Below are 26,372 nucleotides of genomic sequence, written 5' to 3'. Positions count from 1 at the left end.
TTAACTCTAGGAAACAAACTGAGGGTCGCTGGAGGGGAGGGGGTAACTGGGTGATGGGCATTAAGGAGGGCACGTGATGTAATGAGCACCCAGTGTTCTATGCAACTGATGAATCGCTAAACTCTACTCCTGAAACTAGTAATATGCTGTATGTTAACTACATTGAATTTTTTAAAAGTCCATAAATAGATGAATAAACAAAATGTGGTATATCCATGCAATGGAATACTCTTCAACCTTCAGAAGGAAGGAAATTCTGATCCATGCTGCAGCATGGATGAGCCTTGAGGACATTATGTTAATTGAAATAAGTCTGTCACAATAGGATAAATACTATAGAATCCCACTTATATGAGGACCCCAGAGTAGCCAGGAGCTGGGGGGTGGGGGTGGGGATGGGGAGTTACTGTTTACCAGGCACAGAGTTTCAGACTGGAGAGATGAAAAGAGTTCTGGATGGTGGTGGTGGTGGCACGGTAACATCAGTGTGCTTTACACCACCTGAACACTTTCAAGTGGTCTTTAAAATGGTAAATTGGATGCTTTCTGATATTTACCACAATTAAAAATCATAATTAGGAAATGCCCATCAAGCTGGGCTTTTCCCTAGCAAGGCGATTCTGGAAAAAATTAGAACTGTAGAAGAAAAATAATTCTACACTTTCTAGGGAAATTTTCCACATCTCAGAGTTTCTCAAGGAATGTCAGAGACCTAAACTTTGGTACTCAAAAAAAACCTTTTTTTTTGAAGTCCTTCTCTGAGAAAAGAAGTAAGAAAATCCATCTCGGTCAGAACCTGGTCAAATTCAAAGACTTGCTGAGATATTCTCTGCCCATCACAACCTACCAGTCTTCTCGTGATGTAAGGAGGTCACTTCCTAAAATTAATACGATCAGCATCATTTTGAAGATGCAGGTGTGAAAGAGGCACTATTCAATAGGTTGATGGTTCAATTATGCATATGTTGCTAAAATATTTAAAGCTTGTAGTTCTTGACTGGGGACAGACGAGCCAAAGGTGCTGTGTGAGAGGGTTTTTTTTTTTGTTTTTTTTTTGTTTTTTTTTTGTTTTTTTTTTGTTTTTTTTTTGTTTTTTTTTTTTTTTTTTAGTGAGAGGGTTTTTAAAAGACATCCGCCTCAATGTCTTGTGCTGGTTCCTTGGGCACCGAAAAGTACAGAAACAGACCCAGCGTGAGGCTAAATCTGAATTTGAGGTCACAGCCTGTGTTGGGTGAAACATCTGCCTAACCTCTGGATCTGGGTCAGCAGGAAAGGAGGAAATAGAACAAGGAGGGCTTTTCCTCCCTCTTTCCTGAATACCTGACCAGGAGGCCAGCTCTGCCTCCCGGGGCGGGTCCGGCCTTTTACTGCTTCCTCTGAAGCTAATCTTGCAGGCTCGCTTCACCTCTGCAGGGTCTCAATTTACTCATATGTAAAATCGGAACAATAATGAAATACCAGCGGGCAACAGTGCATAGTAAGCCATAAAACAGATGTGTGTTTTTATTTATTTGCATACTACTTCATTCTGCAAAGAAATTATGTTGACGACAAAGCAGATAATAGGAAGTAGGAGAGAGTCACCGAGAGATGTTTCTGGTCAGCATGGTGCTTTCAGTTTTTCACATTAGCCACCAGCATCTAAAAATCAGATGATTTCATATAAAAATCCAAATTTTAAATTCTGTTAAAATATAGAAACATCCGGCCACACGGGCCCCATGTTTCTCTGCTAATTCACTCACTCAGCAAACTTGGACTGGGTGAGAATTCTGTGTCAGGCGCTCTTCAGGGTGCTGGGACATAGCAGAGTAATTATAATTATTATAATTAATTAAACAGATAAATAAGATGATTACAGAAAATGAGAAACGCTACGAATAAAGCAGGGTCAGAGGCTAGAGACTGATGGGGTAAAAAGGCAGTGCTATTTTAGGAGCGTGGGCAGGGGAAGAACTTTTCCAGTTTGCCACAGTCCATACACCATGACTTATTGGCCTGCTCACGTCGGTCATTTCCTGCTGCCTGTTTGGCAGCTGGAGGCATCTGAGGTCGTGAGCTCTGCAATAAAATGATGGAAAAAATATTTTTAAAAGATTTTATTTATTTATTCATGAGAGACACAGAGAGAGGCAGAGACACAGGCAGAGGGAGAAGCAGGCTCCTCACAGGGATCCTGATGTGGGACTCGATTCCTAAACTGGGATCACGCCCTGAGCCAAAGGCAGACGCTCAACCGCTGAACCACCCAGGCATCCCAAAATGATGGAAAATATAATCTAGAATTTAAATCAGGAATGGGGGACATATAAATAAGCGTTGAAAAAATAAAAAGAAAAATAAGAAAAATAAATAAATAAATACATAAATAAATAAGCGTTGAATGGCAAGAGCAGAAGGAATAGGATCCAAGTATGAATGCCATGAGAGCCTACATGAGTGGTTACAGTTGAGCGTCAGATTTCACTCTGCACTTCCTGGAACTCAGAGCCAAAGGAGATATGGCCTATGGTGGCATTTTCAGTTTTGGGAGAACAGAAATAAAGCCATTCATTCCTTCATAGGTGCAGAGCTTTCATCACCTGAATTTGGAGTAGAAACTGATGACACTGGGCTTTCTAGAGGGAACGCTGAGTGATAAAGTCATCAGTAGTCTCACCAACACAGGCACAGAAGTAGAGGAGTTTCCTTGGTTTCAGTCATTCATTCAAAACACCGTCACTGAGACACTAAGATAAGCACTAGAGATGCAAAAATGGCCTGTTGTGCTCTTTTCTTTTTCCCCTAGTGTCCATAGATAACAGACGAGAACACGCTTCATCTACACTAACCTCAGTGAAGGTCAAAATAATGTCACGCAGACCCCTCGTTCCCGCTGACCTCAATGCACGGGGTAGTCCGCACAATGGACAGAATGCCTGTCACTCAAACTCTCTTCCTTCCATAAATCTATCCTCTCTCAGCTGGTTCTTAAGAAAGAAAGAGTAGAATGAACAGCTCCTAGTGACATTGGTCGGTGACAGTCATCCTTATCACTGAAAGGCAACTCCTGTGGCCTTTGGACCTCTTGATGTAAGTAGGTAAATCTCCTTCCCTTTTACTGGAACAGCCCCATGGGGGAACATGGATGGTTATGCACACTGACTCCTTAATGTGGAGAACAGCCCACCCGGGGGAAGGAAATGATTAAATCCATTCGCCCCCTGCACAAGAAGATTCTCCTACATTCCTGGGCTGGCAGGAGATCTAGCCTGTCTTCTTTTTTTTTTTTTTTTTTAATTTTTATTTATTTATGATAGTAACAGAGAGAGAGAGAGAGAGAGAGAGAGAGAGAGAGGCAGAGACACAGGCAGAGGGAGAAGCAGGCTCCATGCACCAGGAGCCCGACGTGGGATTCGATCCCGGGTCTCCAGGATCGCGCCCTGGGCCAAAGGCAGGCGCCAAACCGCTGCGCCACCCAGGGATCCCTCTAGCCTGTCTTCTAGAATGTTCCCAGGAAGTTTTTTCAGGGCTCCAGTGTCCAGAGTGTCATGAGTTCCCTTGCCAAAGGAGCCCCAAGGCTTCTTAGTTTATGTTAGCTCCACTGTGAACCCCCAGGTGCAGAGCGCATCTACACCTTGAGATGTGCCTCCTGTCCCAGGAGAAAACACATAGGCAAAAATGCAGTTGAGCCAAATTTTCTGTCCTTATTTTTTTGGCCCAGATGCTGCCCGGCTGAGTCCTTATCACCTGGATCACCTCTTGGCTCACTGGCGATTCTGTGGGCTCACTCTCCTGCACTTGGCAAGAACCAAGGCGTTGTCCGAGGGCCAGAACCAAAACATCGCTTCTCCCTCACTCTTTTGAAAACCAAGAAGAGCATTTTGACTGCCAGGTGTAATCCTTACCCAGACTTCCTCCACTCCATTACCACCCTTCTCTGTTACTCTGACTAAATATCCCCTTTGAACCAACCTCACAGAACTGGTTCTCTGGGTTTGCAACAATGACCTTCCAGAAACACCCTGAGTTCAGTGGCTGGCACGAGCCTCGCAGGCTCTGCTTGGCCATCTGGCAATGAGGCCCTCCTGATGTTGAAGTAACCGACCCTCCCGGAGATGTTATCCAAGTCACTTGACATGGAATCCTGCTCCGTCCTGGAATGGGACAGCCCTATGTTCCCAAGGACTTGCTATGGGAGTCCCAGCTAGTGCTATGTTTTCTGACAAAGCTCACCGTGTACACTCCTTTCCGCAGACCATACAAATATAGAGGCATATATTTACACACATTCACAAATATCTCAATATATAACACATTGTTTTAACTTAAATTCCTTTTCATTCATTTCTTTCATCACTAGAGTGAAGTATACAACACAGTGAGTTCAACATATCCATCAGGTTTTGTTGCTGAGGGGCGAGGGCTATCGTTAAGGCTTGTCGAGAAAAATATCTTTTCATAGACTAACAAAAATTTGTCCCCAGCTGGCACTAAGCGACTGGGAAACACACCTGGCAAGGTGCTTTGTGTTCAGCAGGTGCTCAGTTCATGAAATAATAATAATCACAACCCCCTACTGGGTTCTTCTCCTGTGTCAGCCACTGTCAAACCCTACGTGGCTAGGTTTATCTTTTTTCATATTTCTAAAAAATACTAAGGTTATTTCATTTTTCAGGTGGAGACTCTGTGGTTTGGAGAGATTAAGTAACTTGCCCAGAGTCACTGTGTGGCAGGACTGGGTTTGAAAGCACGTCCTTGATCCTTCAGAGCTCCTGGAGGGAGAAGGGATGGGGAGGAGGGCTGTGAGAGCATGCAGGGCTTGGGCAGCCAGCTCTTCACATCCCTTCAAGCATCTGGACCAAGGCTCTACGTCGGTACCGCAGGGCTCATCTGCTTAATGAATAAAGAACCGCTTTCCCAGAACTTGTGACAGTCATATCCACTGTGTATTCTGGCTGACACCTGGTTAAATCATCAAGATCAAGGGTTCTCAGCCTCACCAACACTAGCATTTGGGGCTGGATAATTCTTGATTGTGGGAAGCTGTCTGGTACATTGTAGGATATTTAGAAGCATCCCTGCTTTCAACCCACTGGATGCCAAGAATACCTCCCAAGTTTTGACAATCAAAAATGTCTCTAGGTGATGCCAGATGTCCACTGGGGGGCAAAACTGCCCCATAAGGAGAGCCACTGCACTAGATACAACCAGAAGTGAAAGGATATAGAGGTCACACTGAAGTGATGGTGAACAGGGCCAGAGGTTTGGAAGCTTCTGTGTGTATGTCTGGGAGGTCTCCAGGATCCTTCGAATGATGCAACCCCTCTCATAGTCATGGCACCACTAGGACTCAAAGTAGAAAAGTCCAAGGCTCTAACCAGCTCAAAGGAAGCCTCAGGCTCTCAGGTGGGTAGAGCAAGGGTCCCTCCAAAGGGCCTTAAAGGGCCATGATTAGCCTTCCCCATGTCACCACCTTTGTGACAAGAAATTTGGATATAACTGGGAAATGTTCCTTTCTTATATAACCATCGCTGTAGCACTCCTTTGACCCCCAGGCATAAAAGGTTAGAGTAGCCATGCCATGCCAGATGTGACTTCAGGGTTATACGGGGTATATCAGAAGTGTCCCCAAGCTGATGTTGGTCTCTTGTGGCCTATCACAAGATGGCCAGTGGCCAGGAGAGCCCTTTGTTCCAAGCCCCACATTGGGTCAATTAAAATTTGACATCATCTCCAATGTTGTATACATATTGAATTTTTGCATTTGGTCAAAAGCACTAATGTGTTCAATATATACATTCAAAATATATCACGGTTTTCATATTTCTATTTTGGAATTTCTTTCATGTTCAACGTCCCAAGAGCCTCCAAAAGTGGATGTGGCCTCAGCCTGTCTGGACTTCTGGCGAGGCCTGCTTTCATCATTATAAGTCAGAATATGGCACATAAGGAGTGTTATCTCCAGGGCTTAGAAGGCCCTGGCCCCCAAGTTATTCCCCACATACTCTGATTAGTGCTGAAAAATTCTATGAAACTTTTCTTTGCAGTGTCTTACATTCCAGGATAATTCTTGAAATAGAAAATATCCCTGGGAGAAATCATAGAATAACCCCTCCAAACTCAATCATGAGAAAATAGTCAAGCCAATTTAAGAAGGGCTCAAAAGCTTTGAACAGTCCCTTGGCCAAAAGGAGACAAACAGATAACAAGAAAACACATGGAAATGATGCTCGACATCATTAGTCATTAGAAAAAAGCAAATTCAAACCAGAACGAGACATCATTACGTATCTATTAGAATGGCTCAACCGAAAAAGACTGACCAACTGAATATTGGTAAGGATCCGTAGCAATCAGAACTGCTAATGGGAAGGTAAAATGGTCCAACTACTTTAGAAAACACTTTGGCAGTTTCATAGAAAATTAAATGTATACCTGCCGTATGATCCAGCCATTGCACCCTTAAGTATTCACCCAAGAGACAAGAAAGCATTTATACCCACACAAAGACTTGTGCACATATATTCCCAGTAGTTTTATTTGTAATCATCCAGCACTAGAAACAACCCAATGCGCAGCAACGGGTAAATGCACGGACCCGACTAGTCCATGCACGTAATGGAATACCGCTCAGCAGTAAGAAGGAATGATACACGCAGTATAAATGAATCCAAAATTATTTATGCTGAGCGGAAAAGGCCACACAAAACAGAATACATACCTTATATAGAATTCTAGAAAATGCAAATAATTGATAGTTACAGAAAGCAGATCAAGACTTGCCTGGGGATGGTGGCGCAGGGGGAAGCGGGAAGGAGGGATTCCCAAGGGGCACAGGGAACACTCTGGGGGTGACGGACCTGTTTATTTTCTCAGCTGGGGTGATGACTGCATGGCCATATCCAGATGCCAAAGTCGGTCAGATTGCATTCGTTGGCTGTGCATTAGGAAGGAGCTCTGGAGCGAGGGTGCTGTGAGGGGGACACAGGCACAGTCGTTCAGTAGACCCACTGGGGTGATTTCTCCATTTCCCTCTCATCAGGCTGAGCACAGAGGTTGCAGTCACTGGCTGGATAGTGTTACTGGAGTGAAGTGTGAGAAACTCATAAAAAATGTAGCAACTTATGGGTGGGTGAAAGCCTTGCCAGGGCACCCCTCATACACCCCAAAGGGCACCTTTCATTTGGGTAAGCCCTCTTAGAGCCAGAAGAGATTAGATCAAAATACACTAGATTTATTTGCATAGCGAAATCCCTTCTTAGAGAGTCGAGAGAGCGCCTCCCCACCCAGAACAGAGAAAGTGACCGAGCAGCTTGGATCCTCTCCAGCATATTCAGGCCAAAAAGCTGAGCAGTATCCCAGTGTTCATTGAGGAAATCAAATGCACACACACACACACATACATACACACACACAGAGCAACAGCAGCACCAGAGCGAGCAGCCTCTGAGGCTGGGGTCTGCAGGTGCAGGCTCCAATTAGAGCAGCCGGCCTTCCAATACCTTTTCATCCCGAACAACGGCTGGGCCTCAGCCCCCGCCAGGGATGGAGGAAGGCTCCGGAAGGACGGCCGACCAGACTGGGGAAAACAAAGACTGTCCAAATGAAGGCAGCTCATGTGAGTCGAACCTGAAACCATAGCTTCATTTTTAAAACCTCTTGTGAGACTTAGCCAATGCACAATTTTGTGAAAAATCAGCCACCAGCCACCAGCCACAGGGAAACAAACTGCCTTCCAAGGCCCTCCACTCCTTTGTAGACCAGTGAGGCGCAGTATTTCCATAATGGCACAGTCTTGGTGGTGGTTTGCATCGTCGACACAGCAGTGGCCCCTAAACTGATAGATTTTTCAAGGTTGCAGGTGCAGGGCGGTCTCGCTCTAACTGCTGGCTCCTTATCATTTATATCACATCAAGGCATAAAGCTATGTGATTGGACCCTTGTTGTTAGCAAAGAGGGGTGTGTTTGATGTGCTTGCCAGTGCTCTATCCTCAACAGAGAAACACTGAGATCGCAGACTCATTTTCTCCGTCCTCTTCTTCCTCTTCCTCTCCCCCCTCATGTTTTCTTACTGACTTTTTTCAAGAGAAGGTAGAAAGTTCAAGAAGCTTATACAGAGTTCTGGGATTCTCTATTATCAGGTCAGCTTATTCCACAGCCAAGGAAGCACTCCAAAGGAGAAGGAAGTCTCTGCAGGCATCACCTCCCGGGTGCTGCTTTCTGGGTTGCGTTGCCACCCCCTGCACCCTCTGCTTGGGGCTGCTTCTTCCCCTTCCTAATAGTCTTTATTGTCTTTTAATACAAATCTCCAAAGAAGTGCCAATAATTAGAAATGTTAAATGTTAATATTCCCACCGCCATGTCATCATAGCTCTGTGTTTCCCTCCAGATCTTGTCACTGGGCATACTTTTTTTGTTTACAATATGTGTGTGTGTGTTTATATATATGCATGTATGTGTGTACATATATATGCATGTATAGGTATATGCATATTCACACACACACACATATATATACATATACATATATAAACCTCCTGATTATTCTTGTAACTTGACTTCTCCACTGAATTTGCAGCCAGGAGATATGAATGGTTGGAAAGCTTAGAAACAGAAGAAACAGTCCTTTTGACACTTTAATATCCGAAGAGTCAATTCTTATCAGTGAATACTAAGCGTTCCTAGGGGAAATATAGAGTCAGGTTCCTGTGAGCCTCTGGTTCCAACAGTCATTAATTGATCAATATACAACCTTGTTCTATGTGTATTTCTATATAAAGACACCTTATTTAATATATATTGTTTGCTTATTAACATTGAACTCATGGTCAACAGAACAAATATCATGGGCCTGAACAAAGCATGTCTGACACACCTAGGTTCTCTATAAGGCACATCACAGCCTTCTTGTGTGGAGGAACACTGGACAACACATTAGAACTACATTTGGGGACCATTTTTAATACTAAAATCACCAACAGGGATGCCTGGGTGGCTCAGCAGTTGAGCATCTGCCTTTGGCTCAGGCTATGTACTGGAATTGGAAGGTATTTTGTTGGACCTCAGCTGGTCATTTGTATTTTTCACTGTCCTCAAAAGACCGTGACAGTGCCATGAGTATTGATTTGGCACTCATAAATAAATTTCAGTGAGTAGATGACTTTGCAAATATGGAATCCAAGATTAGTGAGAATCTACTGTACCTACATTATATTAATGCCAGACACTGTGAGGACAGAAGGCATTTGGCCATTCATCCTTCTCTTCTGAAAATAATTTGTCACTTTTTTTGTTAAAAATGCAGACAGCCTGGGTGACTCAGCAGTTTAGCACCTGCCTTCAGCCCAGGGTGTGATCCTGGAGACCGGGGATTGAGTCCCATCTCAGGCTCCCTGCATGGAGCCTGCTTCTCCCTCTGCCTGTATCTTTGCCTCTCTCTCTCTCTCTCTCTCTCTGTGTGTGTCTCTCATGAATAAATAAATAAAATATTTTTAAAATAATAATAAAAAATAAATTAAAATGCTACTGTGATGGTTGCCATGTATCATGACAGATCCTTTCCTTCTAAAGTGGTGCATTCGGGAATACCTGGTAGTCCCTTCTGTCTTGCTTCCAAGATCATCTTCAGAACCATAGGTGTGTTTGCATGGAGCCCAGTCGGGCTGAAGTCAGGAGGTCTGAGTCTGAGTGAGGCTTCAGGCTTCCATCTCCATCAGCAGCCTTGCCTTGAACAAGGCATATGTTCCCTCATCTTGGAAGGGAAAGTCTATGCTTCATCAGGTCTCAGACACTCGTTCTTTCACATTTTAAAATATCTAAGATGGCTTCTTTGTTTTATCATCAATGATGTGTTGTGGTTTAATTGGCAGTATTCTGTTTTCTTTCTGCGTGGTATATCAAACAAAGGTGCGTATTCCATCCTTTGGTTGGAAACTAAGAAATGATGGAATACAGCAATAACAACACCTACTTCCTGGTCTTATAGGGATTGAACAATGCTGCATTGTCACAGGCTTGTCAAAAAGTGTGTGTGACCAGACATGTATGGCGCCATCAGTTGCAAATTAGGGAATGATTATCATGACTGGGAGTATTGCTCTGATCCTGGACTAGGTCAGACTTCTTACTTTTGCAATTGTACCATGACTCCTACAACTCTGACTATATTTTTCATGCAATGATGATACAAACATATTGATTTAGGGGGGTCATTAAAATTTTTTTGTCATTGGAAATAGCTTCTAAAAAGAGTTTGAGAACTATTACTTTGAGGAAAGTAAAATGAAAGTTTCATGAGAACTAGTGCAGTCCTTGTTCTGTGTTTATGATATTGCAGCTGTGAGGGTGCATGGGATCCAATTATTGGGATTCTCTTATTTGCATCATGAGGTTCCTTGACAGTATGAGCTGGACTTCCTGTCACTTAACTGCTTCTGCATATGTTCCGTCCTCTCAGTAATGAAAGTGAAAACATTAAGGCAATAACTCAGTCCTAAGTTAACCATATAACCCAAAGAATCTTCCATCCGGGTCATCCACATTGTCACCTTGATTGCTCTCTTTTGGGGGGGGAGGTCACCTAGACTCTGTGTCCAAAGCTTACAATACCTTCACTTCACACAGATACTTTAAATACAGACTTTGGCCATGTTTCCTTTATATATGTTTGTTTGTTCTTTGATGCCAAGGGTCAATATAAATCCAAAAAATATCTCAGGAGTCTAAATATGGACATGTGATGGGAACATCTAATTGGGCATGCAGGGCTGAATCCTGCCTCCCCGATAACAACATATGAAGGCGGTTTTATCAGTTATCCTATTGCCAAATTACTAGCAAAGTAAGTGAGTGCATGGAAGGGGGTAGGAAGCCAGAACTCATGAGGCTGCTTCTATGTGCCATTTTGTTAGTGCTTGTGTGCAAGTGTTCCAACACACCTACATATGGGCATTACCATCTCTGTTTTACTATTATCAATACTTGATACACGAGGTGACATAATTCCTTGAAGACCACAGGAATAAGGAACAGAATCACCTTAACACCCAAGTCCTGCCTCAAAGCCCTGCTCATTGTATTCTCAGGCACAAGGGGGGCCAGTTAATGCCTCAGAGATGCTGTTACACTTGTCCTGTCATCCACTTTTCCTGCGACCTTTGAGAGCAATTTTAAACCGAGCTGCTTGATTCACACTGTTGTATTCTCACCACAGTGACATGCATAAACAGGTGCTTGCTAATATATATATATATATTTTTTTTTGAGACAATGAAGTTTTGTTTTCCCACAAGCCAGGCAAGGATACATCCCTTCTGCTCCACGGGACCTCCTCCCTTAGAATAAGAAGAGAGAAAGAGAAAAAGTAATAGATGTGCAGTCTCAGTGAGATTCCTCTTTGATTTCCGTTCTGAATCCCAAGTATTATCCTCAGTAATTATTACTTTGGGGGTGCTGGCCAATAAAGATTAATATCTCCTTTTCTTAAACGTCATACTGGAACACAGAGATTTTAGCTGACCTGCCTAACCTCACACAGGAATTAGCCATGGAGCCAGAAGGGGAGCCCAATACTCCCAATAGTTCCCCTATCAGCCCACCCCGCTTATGCACACTTAATAAATATTTACAGCTTTAAATATCTTCCCAGCCACAGTTAGGACAAGAAGTACTTGTATGTATATATATGTGTGTATATATAAATGCATGTAAAACAGATGTGAGGAACATGAACTTGAATGAAAGGGACACAACACCCCTGACAATTAAAGTGCTAGACTAGAACTGAGAGACCCTAGATTTAAGACTTCTACTTTGTTTTTTTCAGTCTCCTGGTTGTTCTTTAGTGTTCTGGGCAGAAAGTACAACCTGGACTAAAGGACCTAAGGTCTGTGGTCACTTAAAAGTGCACTGGTGAGAGACAATGAGGACAACGTTCACTGTGATGACTTTCCTAAGCTCGTGTTGCTCTGAAACATCGTGTTGGAAATAGTAGGAAAAAGTCTGTTGTAGGAAGGCTTGTTTTTAATGCATTGGCTAGAATATTGGTCAAATCGTGCCCTTGCTTCCCAATCGACATGTTTTATATTAAATCATGTATAATGTCTGCCAAGATACTGTTTCTATTTCACTTTATGATAATATTATAATAATTGCAATATAGGTACACTGAACGGACTCAATGTATCCTAATCACACACATTCTTTACTATAAGACATTGAGAAAGGAAAACACTTATCTAAATGGAAATTTATATTTCTTAATCAGTTAAACTCCTTTAAACATTGTAGGGAGTTACGTAAAATAATCCCAATTCAAATTTACTAAAAAAAAAAAAAAAAAAAGATGATTTTGTTGGCTCACAAGATGGAGAAGTTCAGAGTAGGGATCCAGTTCAAACAATGTCAGCACCCTGTTCCTTCCCCACATCCAGCCTCTGCACCTTTCTGCCTACATAGTGCATTGCCAGCATTCTATCTGCCCCCACCCCAAGTGTCAAGAAAGACGGCTGGTAGGCCTTGACCTAACTGCTTATTTTCAGAATGGTGAAGGGTGCTACCTTTCCCCCTCCCCACCATTCCAAAACGCTGGTGAAGGATTCTCGTTGATTTGATGAATCAGCCACCCCTTGGACCAATCCCTGAGACCAGAGAAGAGTGGACTATGGCCAAAAGGCTGGGTCATGTGCCCACCTTTCCTTCAGGGTGTCATAGTGAATCGATTAGGCAATGACAGGCTAGGATCGCAGCCCCACTAGGACCTCACTAGGAGTGGAGAAGGAGCTGCCCAGAGTGAAGGACGTAGCAATGCCAGAGGAAGGACAGAAAAATGAGCTGGGCAGACATCCCAACATGTGGATGATTGGGAGAGAAGGGTGGAAAGAATCTCGCAGAAAAAAAAGTATTAATTAGCTCAGCCTGTTCCACAGGGCTTATGATAATAATTATTATGATAAAAATCCAGTTGAGCAGCTAGTATCGGGTGCTCAAGGCGAATGTATGACTTTCAGATTTCCCATCATCTTCAGTGTAGAATGTTCTCGTGACACACGTGATTTACAAAATACACTTTGCCCTACTGAGTTGATTTGGGATGGTTTCAGTGCTATTAACAAGAACATTAACGACCAAATACATTGTTCTCAATCAGTTTCTGCACAGGGTTACAGTGTTTCCTACATCATATTTTATGAATTCTAGGCGGTCCCGTGTGAAGTAGCTGGCACATATTTTGCTGTATAACCTTTCTGGTGATAGAGAAACTGGGCCCTAAGGAGGTTATGCAATCTCCCCAAAGTCCCACGACCAGTTTGTGGCTGAGCCAGTGAACTCTTGTCTTAGGTCCCAACTGCAGGGATCAGCTCCCTTCTGGTCCACCATTTGGCCCAGATGAGGAAGATTGATGGTGATGAGGGTTCTTATGTCAAGCACTAGTGTGATTGGCTTTTAATGGTCTTTATTTTCATCTCAGAAGGAAAATAACATATCCTTCTCTGGCTAAATGCTATTTCAGGAAAAGCCACAAAGCAGCCCCCTGAGTCCTGTTTACACAACTGAGCCCAACTTAACTCTGCTGAGCTGGCAAAAACTGATAACCTCACTTCAGCTTCCCTGGCCACGGTCCACAGACTGAGGATCTGTATTTCTGGATATTGCTGTGCATCTTTCTTCATTTATCGTGGCTGGGGGGAGTGATAAGCACTGCAAAAAAACAAGAGATGGAAACCCTGGAGAAAAGAGATAGTAAAAGGAAGATATAAACGGGGAGAAAGAGAAAAGAGACACTGAGAAAACTGTAGTGCACGGGCAACCAAGGAGACAGTGGAGAACCAAGTTCAGAGGAAAGTGGTGCCAAAGTTCCAGGAGGCATGAGAAGTTGACATTACCAAATCCCTACTACGTGTCATGGGCGCTCACATCTACTCTCTTGTACTTAATGCCATCATTGCGACATCCTTGCAAGCAAAGTGTGACCATCCTACGGTAATTTGTGAAGGAAATAGAGGATCATAGTGTCCAGGTAACTTGATGGATTCATGCAGCTAGGCAGTGATGAAGTTGGAGCTGAACCCAGACATATCTGACCCCCAAGGTGAGATTCTTTCCACTCTTCTCTCCAATCATCCACATGTTATCTAATCACTAATCTTAGGACAGGTTATCTAGATGCAGAGCCTGAGACAAGGATTCTTATACAAAGGATTTCCGAGAAAGTGTTGTCAGAAGGAGGAGAGTAATGGAAGTGGGAGACAGCAGTGGGAAGCCCTAAGTAAGGATATTATTCAATTTCTTATCACTGGCTGATCCAGCCGGGAACATGAATGCCCTTCAGAATTCATCCCACCCTGAGGCAAGGGAGTCAGACTTTGGCACCCCCATCAGTCAGTCATTATCTGTGGGCCATCCCTCTTGGTGAAGGTGGATGTGAGAGGTGTAACATCTCAGGGGAGTGGCTCTTTAGAAGAAGGCAGGTCTCTGGAGAAGGAGGTGGCTGTAAGCCTTTAGCAGCCATGTTCGTAGCAGTTGGAGGATTGGTGGACCAGCACCGGAAAGGTGATCTGCAGCAGGCAACAGCATCTTCTCTGTACCCTGCTACCAATCTCTGACTGTGCAAAGGAAGGGAGAAGGAGAGTCCAGAAGAGAAGTGGCCACTGCCCTCATGGTCACTGAAGAGCCCATTCTGAGCGCTGGTATCAGTTCCGAAGGCCTAGCCACTGTGGTAGGTAGTCTCACAGTCAAGCTGTGAGGTGCCTGCAGACCTCACACGGGGCAGTTTCTGTGATAATGTGCTCCTATATCTGCCCCCAAACCATACTGCTCCCTTCTGTGGCTCCCTTCCTCTCTCCCAGGTCAAGATTTAATGGTTTAGAAAAATCAGAGGGCCCGGGATCTTTGACCTCACCCTCACCACATTCATATATTTATCACCACCTCTCTCTCCACTCTCTTGTTGGGTCTTCTATCTCAAACAGATTTTATTTTAAAATTGTAAACACGTAACTACAGAATGTCACTAAGCCAAGGATTCTTGAGAACTTTTAAAAATACACCAATGCCTAGGCTCTCTCCGCTTCCATGGAGATTCTGAATCTATTAACCTGAGGTTTCTCTTAAGTCTCTGGGTGATTCTAATTGCAGGATTAAAGATTACTATCCCCAGCATTCCTCAGTCACTCTGGGCCTATCTATTAGAATCACCTAGGGGACTTAAAAAAATATCTATGCTCAAATCTCATCCCCCAGAAATTCTGATTTGATGGGTCTTAAGTGGGAGTCTAACATTGGGAATTTTTAAAGCTCCCCAGATGCTTTTCATGTGCAGCCAAGGAGGAGGGACATTGGCTTGGGGATTTTTAAAAATTATTCCATGGGGACACATGTCAGGATAGGGAGATTTCGAACTGTAGGACAAGAAGCTTTCATGGACAGTAGCAGCAGAGGTGAAAGAAGAGATTCTCACTATTAATTTGACAGTGAAACAGCCAGTTTGATCACATTTCCCATCAAATGCAAATGGACCTACATGTTTCAGGAATCTTTTGGTTTCTTCAGGTGTTCCTCAATGGCTTTCTGTTAGAGATCCACTAAGAGGCTGCTCCCAAAACTGGTGAGTGGGAAGGAGATTACCATACGTGAGATTAAACTCAGGATTAATTTACTCATTTAAGACAGTTTAGGCATTATTCCATCCCACTCCTGATCCTTCCCCTCACCAGGTACTTAGATCCCATGAAGACCAGCCATTTAGTACTGAAATTAGTTCCCAGTAGCTGCATTCCTCGAATTCTTGGCCCTCTGCACCCCCCCAACCCCCAGCCTCTGTGTTGACCTAATCCCTGGGTCTGCACCTCAAGCCTAGTGGACCTTACTGCTAATTCCTCATAGCTCCCCTTACTGGCTCACCTGGACTGGTGTGTCCAAATTGTGCAGCCAGGCAAGCCCCAACCCATCCTGGTTCCCATACCCTTTCCTGATGCCCCCTTTCAGGATCTAAAAACTGATCAGTTGATTCTGAGTATTACTGGCAATAATGTCCTATAAAGTCACTGGAAACACTAAATTGGCAAATACTGAACCATTGTTTCTAGGAGAAATAGAGGTTTAGCTTCCTGCTAGCTTCTGGTCACATTTTCCACAATCAACATACAACCTTGTTTCATGTTTCAGACACCTTACTTAATATATATTATTGATTCATTAACACTGGGTTCATGGCTCATGCACTATCACTCATGCCTAAGCACAGCTTATCTGAGACACCTGTGTTCTCTGTAAGACACATGACAGCTTCCTTGTACTAAGGGACACTGGACAGCACTTCACAATGCTCAGGGGCCAGTTTAGACAGCCAAGCGGCCCACAGAAAGCACAAAAACGGTGGCACTAAATGGACCATGAAAAGTAAGCTTGTTGAGCTGAAACAGGAAGGAAGGCCTAGCTGAGCATGTGCATGAAAGAGTGTGCAGGTGCCACAAATATTGAGTGTGGGTTACAAATAAATTTTAGCAGGTAGAGAAATTCACAATTATGGAACCCACAAATACTGAGGATTGACCACATAAGCATCCAGTTCTGAGTGACAAGACTTTTTAATGCCTTCCTATTAATTCAAAAGCCTCTGTTTTAAGCTAGCTCTCCTGAAATACCAGACAGCTCAAGTACAGTGTTGTTACCTCCTCTTTTTTTTCAACCAAGTAACTATTTTTTATGGGAAAATACTTATGTTCCCAAGGATAGTTGAAGATTTTGTTTGTTTGTTCGCTTTCCGGACCAATGGAACAGAATAGACAAAATGAGACGAGGTGCACTGCGTAGATTCTGGCTTCTAAATAGAACAGTGTTTTGGAGGGATGAGAAAAACAGATGCATTTGTGGTCTTTATTGTGGATACATAAAGAGGATTCTTTTTTCTTTTTTTTCAAAAATGGTATTAACCATTTAAAAAATTAAGGTGTGCCTGTAATGTAAAACAAAATAAAACAAAAAGCTCTCTCCAGGCCAGGGGTGTGGCCTCAGTGGGGTCCAGCTGAGATCACTAGGGAGAAGTACAGACTAAGTTCTACGACTCAGCTCATCCCACAGATGTAGCAAACAAGGAGAATGGGTGTCTTTTTTCCCAACTCCCAGGTCTGAGCCTGTCTCTTACCTTCTGTCTAACTTTATTGCTATGTCCCTAGGGCAAACAACTTTGCTGCTAGTTCAGAGCAGCCATGGGCTGGGCTGCAGCCTGTGTGCTGACAAGCCATTTGGAAGGCCGACTCTGCCTTTGACAGCACACTTTCTTTCCAGGTCTTGGAGGGAACCCATGCTTTGGCACTGCTTGAGATATTTGGAAAGGATGGGCCAAAGCAAGGACAGAAGGAGCCAGAGTGAGCTCTCAGCACTGAAACTCTGCTCCTCTGCTAGAGTTTGCATGAATTTGGTCTCTTTCTTGATGGGGAGGACCTTCTAGCCATTATTCAGGCTTCCGGTCCTGTTTCTGTTTGTAGATCCACCCAGGGAGGGTTAGAGACAAGGGGGAGCGGCCTTGGCCCGCCCTCCCACTTCAAGCAGATCCCATGATCCCCTACTCAGCCCAAACAAACTTTCTGTACCTATGTGCTTGCCATGCAGACCCAATTTCAAGAAAAGTCTTCTACTTGCTTCATTCTTCCTGCTACACGGCTGCCTTCAAGTTTGCCTAACAGAAATTCTGGTGATGAGCCTGTTTCCAGTGAGTTTAACTTTCACTCCCACTTGAAAACTTGAAGAGGTGCTAAAGAATACCTGCAAGTTGGAGAGTTGTAAACTGATATCATGATCTGTCTCCGTTGCTTCCTAAATGCAGTTTTCCTCAGAGACTTGTGGAGTCAGGATGATGTAAAGCACAGGTCCACCTGACGAGCGCTGAGCGCTCCCCCTGAACACCCATCCTGGAATAAATCAGTAGGAAATGCAGGAAGAGGGCTGGCTCAGGAAAAGGGTACAGGACTTCTCAGTGAAGCACCCCCAGACCTTTAAGAGAAGCAGCAATGGCAACAGAGGCTTAACTGCCTCTGGTTCAGTTCAGAGAGTTAAATATGAAACCTCTTCAGAGATGCGCAAACACAAGACAGACCTGGCCATAAACACATTTAAAGAAGAGAAAAAATTACTTCCTTGCATTCATTCCACAATTAGTTGGCTTTTTTTATATTTGAATATTATTTTCTTTAGCACGGAGGAATTTAGTTTGGGATTGTTTTATTCATTAGAGTCGAGGTACATCAATCTAAAGTAGAAAATCTTGTTTTGTTGATTTGTGATTGTTACTTGCAACATAAGCGTGCACCATTAGAAGGAATTCTCATGGAAATGTGAATGGGAGAGTCAACCCAAGTTATCTGGAAAGGAATCAAACTTTTTTTTTTCCCCGTATGGTCAAGGACCATAATAGGAAGAGTCAAGAGGATGGGGAAGCCCCTAGGTCATCAAAAACTCCAAGCCTGGTCTCCTTCACAGCATCCAGAGGAGGCTGATGACATTAGCAAAATGTTCCTTCTCCTTGAAGACACCACGGGCCTATGAGACAAAGGCCGGGTACAAAGCTTAAACTGTCCCATGCCAAAGCCCTCTTAAAACCCAGTATGTGTATGTGGGGTAAATGTAGCTGATTGGAAGAGCCCCTTTGGGGTTTGTGGTGCTCCTCCCCACTACTCCTGTCTAACCAAAGTGGCCTCGGATCTTTGGCCAATCTTTATAGTGTTTTTTTTTTTTCCTTTGTCAAAGACATCTGAAGAATAAGGCTCAGTCTTGCAGCCTACTTGTTGTGCTTCTAGCTTCTCTTTCCATTTCAGACTCTTGGCAAAGATGGGTACATGGTTATGCTTTTCATTAGATTTCAAAAGTAGAATTAATACTCAAGTCTTTGGCTTTTATGATTGTAAAGCTCTTTTCTGAAGCCCTTAAGAAACCTCAGAGCTTTCTTGGGATCACAAAAGAGCCGAAGAAGAGCTCGTTTCTTTTCTTTGGTTTGACTATTTATGACAAAAAGAAAGTAAAGAAAGGACTTTTTAACTGAGAAGAGATAGGATTCTCTCTATTGGCTAGCTCCCAATTTTGTCAACTATTCAGATGGCTTCTGATGCCCTTCTAATCTGGTCTCCATGCCGAAGTTGGGTGATCTTTTCAAAATGCTGTTAAGCCCAGCATCTATCACTGTCCTTGGCTCAAAGCGTGTTCCAAAAATTTGGTGAATAAATGAATGAGGAAGTGAATACTAGTTTTCAGGTAGCTGATCTCTGCTTATTTTTTAAAAGTGTTATTGAGTTACAACTCACACGTCATAACATTCACCCTTCTAAAGTATGTAATTCAGTGGGGTCTGGTATATTTGCAAGGTTGTGCAACCATCACCACCATCAAGTTGCAGAATCTTTTCAACACCTCAAAATGAAACCCCAGAGCCAGTCGCAGTCCCTCTCTACTCCCCTGCTCTGCTCATCCCCTGAAAACTAAGCTGTCTTCTATCTCTATGGTTGTGCCTATCTTGGATATCTCTTTTCAATGGATCATATGACATGCAGCCTTTTGTGTCACACGTCTTTCACTTAGCGTCATGTTTTCAAGGTTTATCCATGTTATAATATGTGTCAGAATGTCCTTCTTTTTGAAGGGTGAATAATATTTCTTCGCATGGTTATACATTCTGTTTGTCCCTTCATCCATTGATGGACAGTTGGGTGCTTCCACCTTTTGGTGATTCCGAATAATGCTTCTGTGAACATGGTTATACAAATACCTGTTGGAGTCCCTGATTTCAATTCTTTTAAACATATGCCCAGAAGTGGATTTCCTGGATCACACAGTAATTCGATGTTTAATTTTTTGGAGGAATGACAGTACTGTTTTCCACTGCAGCTGCACCATTTTACATTCCCATCAGCAAAGCCCAAGGGTTCTAATTTTGTCACATCCTAGGCAGTACTAGTTATTTTCTGTTTTTTTTTTTTAATTGTAACCATCTTAATTGGTGTGCAGTAATATCTCATTGTGGACCAACATTTGTGTTTTTTTTTTTATTTTAGCTACCCTAGTGGGTATGGTTTATCATGGTTTTGATTTTAATTTCTCTAATAATAACATTGAACATCTTTTCATGTGCAGTTGACCATTTATAGATATCTTCTTTGGAGAAATACCTATTCAAATCATTTACCTAGTTTTCAATTGGTTTGCTTGTCTTTTTATTGTCAAATTATAACAGTTTCTTATATATTCTGAATACAAGTTGCTCATCTAATATGTGATTTGCCAGTATTGTCTTACATGGGTGTCTTTTCATATTCCTGATGGTACCTTTGAAGCACAAAAGCTTTTAAATTTGATGAAGACTAATTTATTTTTTTCTTTTGTTCCTTTTACTTTTGGTGTCACCTCTAAGGAACTATTGCCTAATTCAAGGTCATGATGTTTTCTTCTAAGAATTTTATAGCTTTTTTTCTTGCATTTAGGTCAATGATCTTTTTTCTATTGAATTATAATTAATATATAACAGTATTTTAATTTTAGGTATATACATAGTGATTTGATATATGCATATGTTTTATTTTTTTTTTTTTTTATTTTTTTTTTTTTAATTTTTTTAATTTAATTTTATTTTATTTATGATAGTCACACAAAGAGAGAGAGAGAGAGGCAGAGACACAGGCAGAGGGAGAAGCAGGCTCCATGCACCGGGAGCCCGATGTGGGACTCGATCCTGGGTCTCCAGGATCACGCCCTGGGCCAAAGGCAGGCGCCAAACCGCTGCGCCACTCAGGGATCCCTATGCATATGTTTTAAAATGATTACCGGAATAAGTTTCATTAACATGTATCAGCACTCGTAGTTATAGTTTTTTTTTCTTATGATGAGCTCTGATTCTAAGATCTGCTCTGTTAGCAACTTCCAAGTACCCAGTACAGTATTATTAACCATAGTCATGCCAATGATCCATTTTGAGTTAATTTTTATATATGGTATGCCTATGATTTTTTAAAAATTAGCCTAAAAATACATTAGTCTCTATAGAAACAGTTGAATATATTCATTACTCTGCAAAAGAAGGCTGTTGTTGCAGCGTTGGGCAGTTTCCTAAACCAAAGTCATTTTCTCATGAGTTCTTTAAAAATATACAAGAGTGTTTACATGTAAATAATGTTCTGGTCTTTAGCCATATATATACATTGTATTTAGAAAACCGGAAAATGTTTGAACGTTTTATTTAACCAATCATTTGATAAATTTGTGTGTCTAATGTGCACATATAGCTCTCCAAGGCGTGGTTGGTCTGCAGGGTCAGATGCTGCAGAAAGGTCAAGGTGGAGGACAGCTAGGAAAGGCAGGAAACCAGGGCATGGTGGTTAGCTAAGTGCCCTGAGCAGGACTCCAGCAGACTGGGGAGGTGGCAGTGAGGGCTGTGAAGTCACAGCTCAGGGACTATTTGTCATGAAAAGGAGAGAAATCGGTGAATCCTTAAAAGGTACAAAAGAGGAACAAATTACCCAATATAAGGGAAACCTGAACACATGTGCACTGAGAAGAGATAATCATGAGGACACTCCAAAGGAGCCCAAGAATAGGAGGAGCAGAGCCCAGTTCTCAGAGGTGAGCAAAAAGGACAGTGTTAAGAGCACAGATTACACAAGAAACTTGAAAATAAAAAATAAATAAATAAATTTTTTAAAAAAAGCTCTCTTCCTTTGAGGAGTAACTACCTATACAGAGATCTTTCAATGCAAGATTATAGTTTACACTAAAAGAAGCTCAAAATCTACAACTTGAGCTCCAGGCTCAGGTAGACACAGATTTAAATTCTGGCCTTGCTTTTCGGTAGCTGTGCAACCTGGGCCAAGCTCGTTCACCTGCGTCCTCACCGTCCTCTTTTATAAAGTGGCAAAAATAACAGACCTGCCTCATCAGGCTGTTTGAGTGAGGATTGTGTGAGAACGACACATAAATCTCCTGGTCGTTATAAGTTCTCTGTAGCTCTAACCAAGACAAAGCACACCCATCATGCTGCAACTGAGAACTCCACTGGTTAAAATTATATTGCGTTCCATCATAACCCTCCTCCTACCACTTTGGCACAGGGCTCTTGACAAATATCTGAGAAGCACATGTGGTTTGTTTAAGGACTGTCTGTGACTCACCCTACCTGTGTTATGTGGAGTTGAATCTCTTTCCCCTCCTGTCCTCTGGTGTAACTGAGATGCAGTTGGCACGCCTTTGGGTCCAGCCACTCACACTAGCTGCCTTGGATGCACTCCAGCCACACAAGGTAGCCATCCGAGCTCCGTCTAGGATGAGGGATCTTGGGGCACAGCACAGGCCACTATTTTGAAATCTCCAGCTCCGAGCTAGGATAAGTGATTCGGGCCCTTGATGACTGCATTTCTCCACACGATATTTTCCTAATCTCCAGGTAATACAAAGACAAACTCTTTCCACCTTTCTTGTGCAAACCAAAATTACTCTGTGCAAAACTCGTGAACACTCCCTTCCCGAAGAATAATATTTTACTTGTAAGGGAGACAAAACTGTGAAAGAAAACGCTACTGACTTCCCATGTCAAGCCCTGTGACACAGACAATGATGAGCCATCTTCCTGGCGACAGAGGCGTCAGCCTGACTCCCAGACTCCAGTCTCTCTGGCGATGCTGGATTTTCCCCAGTAAATACAAGGAACCATGACTTAGGGCATCTTGTTTTCCTCAGAGTATTTTTCGTTTACACTTAAACCTTTTCCCTCTCATGAGCTTTCTTTTTTGTTTTCTTTACTGTATCCTGTTGTAATAAGAGGATTTTGTTTTTACACCGATTTGGAATTCAGATTCCTTCCTTCCTGGCATTCAGATCCTCGCCTCAGATGTCAGACGGAGAGATAATGGTCCATTGCTAGCCCTGGTGTAAGGGATGACGGAGAAACAAGGAGGGCTGTAGTCTCCACAGGCCCGTCAGGTTGACATATTCATGTGTGAGAGGGGCCCAGTGTGCACCAACAGTGCTTTACTGTTCACGCTCACGACACCGGGGCATTAACATGCAAGGCTAGTGTTTTGAAAATTGTCAGTATTTTCTAATCGACGCACTTTTTGAAACGTCAGTAGGCTTTCCAAGGAATTCAACCGCTCAGAACAAGGTTGGATTTATTGCAAATGCCAACTTTTGTGATCAAAATCCGCCCTTCCTGGCTTCCGACATACCTACATCTTTCTGAAGCAGATTGCATGCAATGGCTGCCTTCTCGTGAAAAACTAAAAGTACAATAAATAATGTTGTCAAAAATATCTAGGGAAAGAGGAGGAACATATAACTGAGTGGAACTTGCCTGTAAAAGAGATTTTGAAAACCATATTATCCTCTAGAGCCCTGTTTGACTAAAACCCTAATTTCCAAAACTTGCCTACATACCCACAATAGTTGAATTCTAGTGCTTAAAAAGATCTATGGTGGGGTTGGGGGAGATCTATGGGATTGCTTCATCCAGCTTCCTCATTTATTAGTGAGGAGACAGTCCGGGGAGGTGAAAGGAGAGGCCCAGAGCAAGGTAGCAGGGAATGAATTTAGCACCCAGCTCTCAACCCAGTGCTCATCTCATCTTGTCACTGCCTCTGTCTTCTGAGATGGGATCTGGGAAGTAGAAACATAATGAGAAATCATAATGTAAATTTTTTTTAAAGTAGAAACCAGATTTTCTTTTTAACCGCTAGCCACTTCCCTGCCTCCTCTTGCCCTAGCTTTGTCTGATTCTCTCGGACACCTGTGAACCTCACAACTGACTAGAAGTGTGTGATGTGGTATCTACCCCGGGTAGTTGGCACATCTCCTTCTTTCACACGATGTTTTATCAGATGAACATCCGTTATATGCGAGGCAGCAAGTAAGTCCTGAATCCCTGCAAATTATATAGAAAAATAAAACAGTCTCCCTGTCCTTAAGAAGCTCACAAGCTAGTACTAAAAAAAAAAAAAAAAAAAGTAATTGAACAATGCACAGTCAGTGTGTTGTCTTGAAAGGCTGTTCAACTTCTCTGGGGGTGGGGGGCGGAGAAGGCAAAGGTGGGAAGGGCGTCCTGGGTAGAGGGTACTGCAAAGAGAATATAATTTGGCAGTTTGGGGAAATTGCTAGGTCCTTCAGTAGAGCTGAAACTGTGCTTCTGAAACTTTAATATGCATACAGATCACCTAGGGCTCTTGTTAAGATGCAGATTCGGATTCTGCAAGTCAGGAGTAAGCTCTGAAATTCTGCCTTGCTGGCAAACCCGCTGGTGATGCCAATGTACGCTGTAGCCCCCAATCTGAGTAGCAAGGAGGTAAAGAGGAGATGAAGGTAGGGTCATAAGCAGGAGATGGTTAGTAAAGCGTTTGAAAGGTCATGCTATCGAATTTGGATTATTTTCAAAACATAATAGGAGTAACAGATATACTTGGGTAACTTGAAACCGATATTGGCTTTCAAAGTTTATTGGAAGCTTGGAAGTCATTTCCACCAGACAGCTTTCTCACCATCCCTGGGTGGAGTATCACATGCATACCTTAATTTAGAGCCTGTTGCACTGGAAGGTAATGCTGAATCACCCATCTATCAAATTCACTGGACTCTAAGCACTGGAAGGACAGTTACATGTTTTTCAGCATTGCATCCACAAACTGCATGCACCCAACACCTATCACTGTATCTGACCTATATAAGTTTTTCCATGAACTTGGGTCATGTGATATATTTGCTCTAGATTAGTGATTTTCAAATGTTAGCATGTGTCGGAATCACCTGGGTGGCTTTTAAGACAAATTGCTGGATCCCACTCCCAGAGTTTGGGATGGAGCCTCTGAATTTGCATCTTCAACATGCTTATAGGTGATGGAGATGCTGCTGGTCTGGGGACCACATTTTGAGAACCGCTGGTCTAGGGGAGATCACTGATTACTTCCTACCAAATGGTGTTAGCAAATAAGATAAAGTAAGTAAGTTAATGACTAAAATCATGCCCTCGAAGTTGTAGAATCATGAGCAAATTAGTTAACCTCTCTGGGCCTCAGAGTAAGCATTCGTGATGAAGATGATGACAGCACCCACTTACTAGGGCCAAGGTGAGGGTTCACACTGAGCAAATATGTTGAAAACACTCCGTTGATGTAATGAGTGCTGGGTGTTATGTACAACCAATGACTCCCTGAACTCTACCTCTGAAATGAATGAGACGCTCTATATTAATTAATTGAATTTAAATAAAATTAAACTTAAAAAAAAGAAAACGCTCAGGAATTGCAAATACACATTGTTATTGCTAAAGGAACCCCCTTCCTTTATGATGGCACAGAGAGAAGAAAACAGCTTCTTAACAAAGCCACAATGCATTCCTTTACCCAATGCATTCCTTTACCCAATGTGGCAAATGTAAACTTTTAATCCCTAATCTTTTAAATCTGGAGAAATATCACAGGCCCTGTTGCACTTTCACCACCATGGTTTTTGTATTTTCTTTTGGTAAAAACATTAGCTGACTCCTGGGTTTGTTAAAAGTTTTACACTTCACACCCCTTGGGATGGCTGTAACAAAGAAGACACCAACAGCAAATGTTGGAGAAATCGGAACCTTCATATATTGCTGGTGGGAATGTAAAATGGTGCAACCACCTGAGAAAGCAGTTTGATAGATCCTTACAAAGTTAAACATGGAGTTACCATTGGAGCTATGATCCCACTTCCAGGTGGGATCCCCAAAAGAATCGAAAATGTGTGCTCTTACAAAGACTTTTACACGAATGTTCATAGCAGCCCAACTCATAGCAGCCAGAATGTGGAAAGAACCCAACAAAATGTGGTAGATAGCCATACAATGGACTAGCCCTCAACCCTAAGGAGGAAGGAATGATACATGCAACGACATGGCTGAGACCTGAAAGCATTTTGCTAAGGGGAAGATGTCTGACACAAAGGCCACCTATTGCATGACTCCTTTTATATATAATGTCCAAAATGGGCAAGTTAGTGGTTGTCAGGGCCAGGGAAAAAAGGGACTAGAAAGCGACGAGTGGAGACATGTGATTTCTTTTAGGGATGATGAAATATTCTGGAACTAGATAGTAGTGACAGTTGTACAGTCCTGTGAATGCACTAAACACCACTGAACTATACACTTTAAAAGGTGAGTTTCATAGTATGTAAATTATATCTCAATGTAAAAAAAAAAATAAAAAAAAAATTACGAGCCTAGAATCCTACTTGGTGAGAATAACATTTTCATCTGAGAGTTGCACTGTCCAGTAAGGTGGCTAGCCACTAGCCACACATGGCTCTTGAGCCCTTCAGATGCAATTAGTCCAAAATGAGCTATGCTATAAGTGAAAAAACAGACTGGAATTCAACAACTTTGTTAAAGAAAGAAAAAG

General features: G+C 42.6%; 1 protein-coding gene across 2 annotated transcripts in view; it reads left to right on the top strand.

Moving 5' to 3' along the window:
- Positions 1 to 26,372, top strand: part of LNX1 (ligand of numb-protein X 1) — a 174,934-nt gene that overhangs the window by 5,847 nt on the left and 142,715 nt on the right. The gene's annotated exons all lie outside the window — the stretch shown is intronic.

Source organism: Canis lupus, chromosome 13 (assembly GCF_003254725.2).
Source record: "Canis lupus dingo isolate Sandy chromosome 13, ASM325472v2, whole genome shotgun sequence".
Taxonomy (NCBI): domain Eukaryota; kingdom Metazoa; phylum Chordata; class Mammalia; order Carnivora; family Canidae; genus Canis; species Canis lupus.
This window is presented reverse-complemented; position numbering and strand designations above follow the sequence as displayed.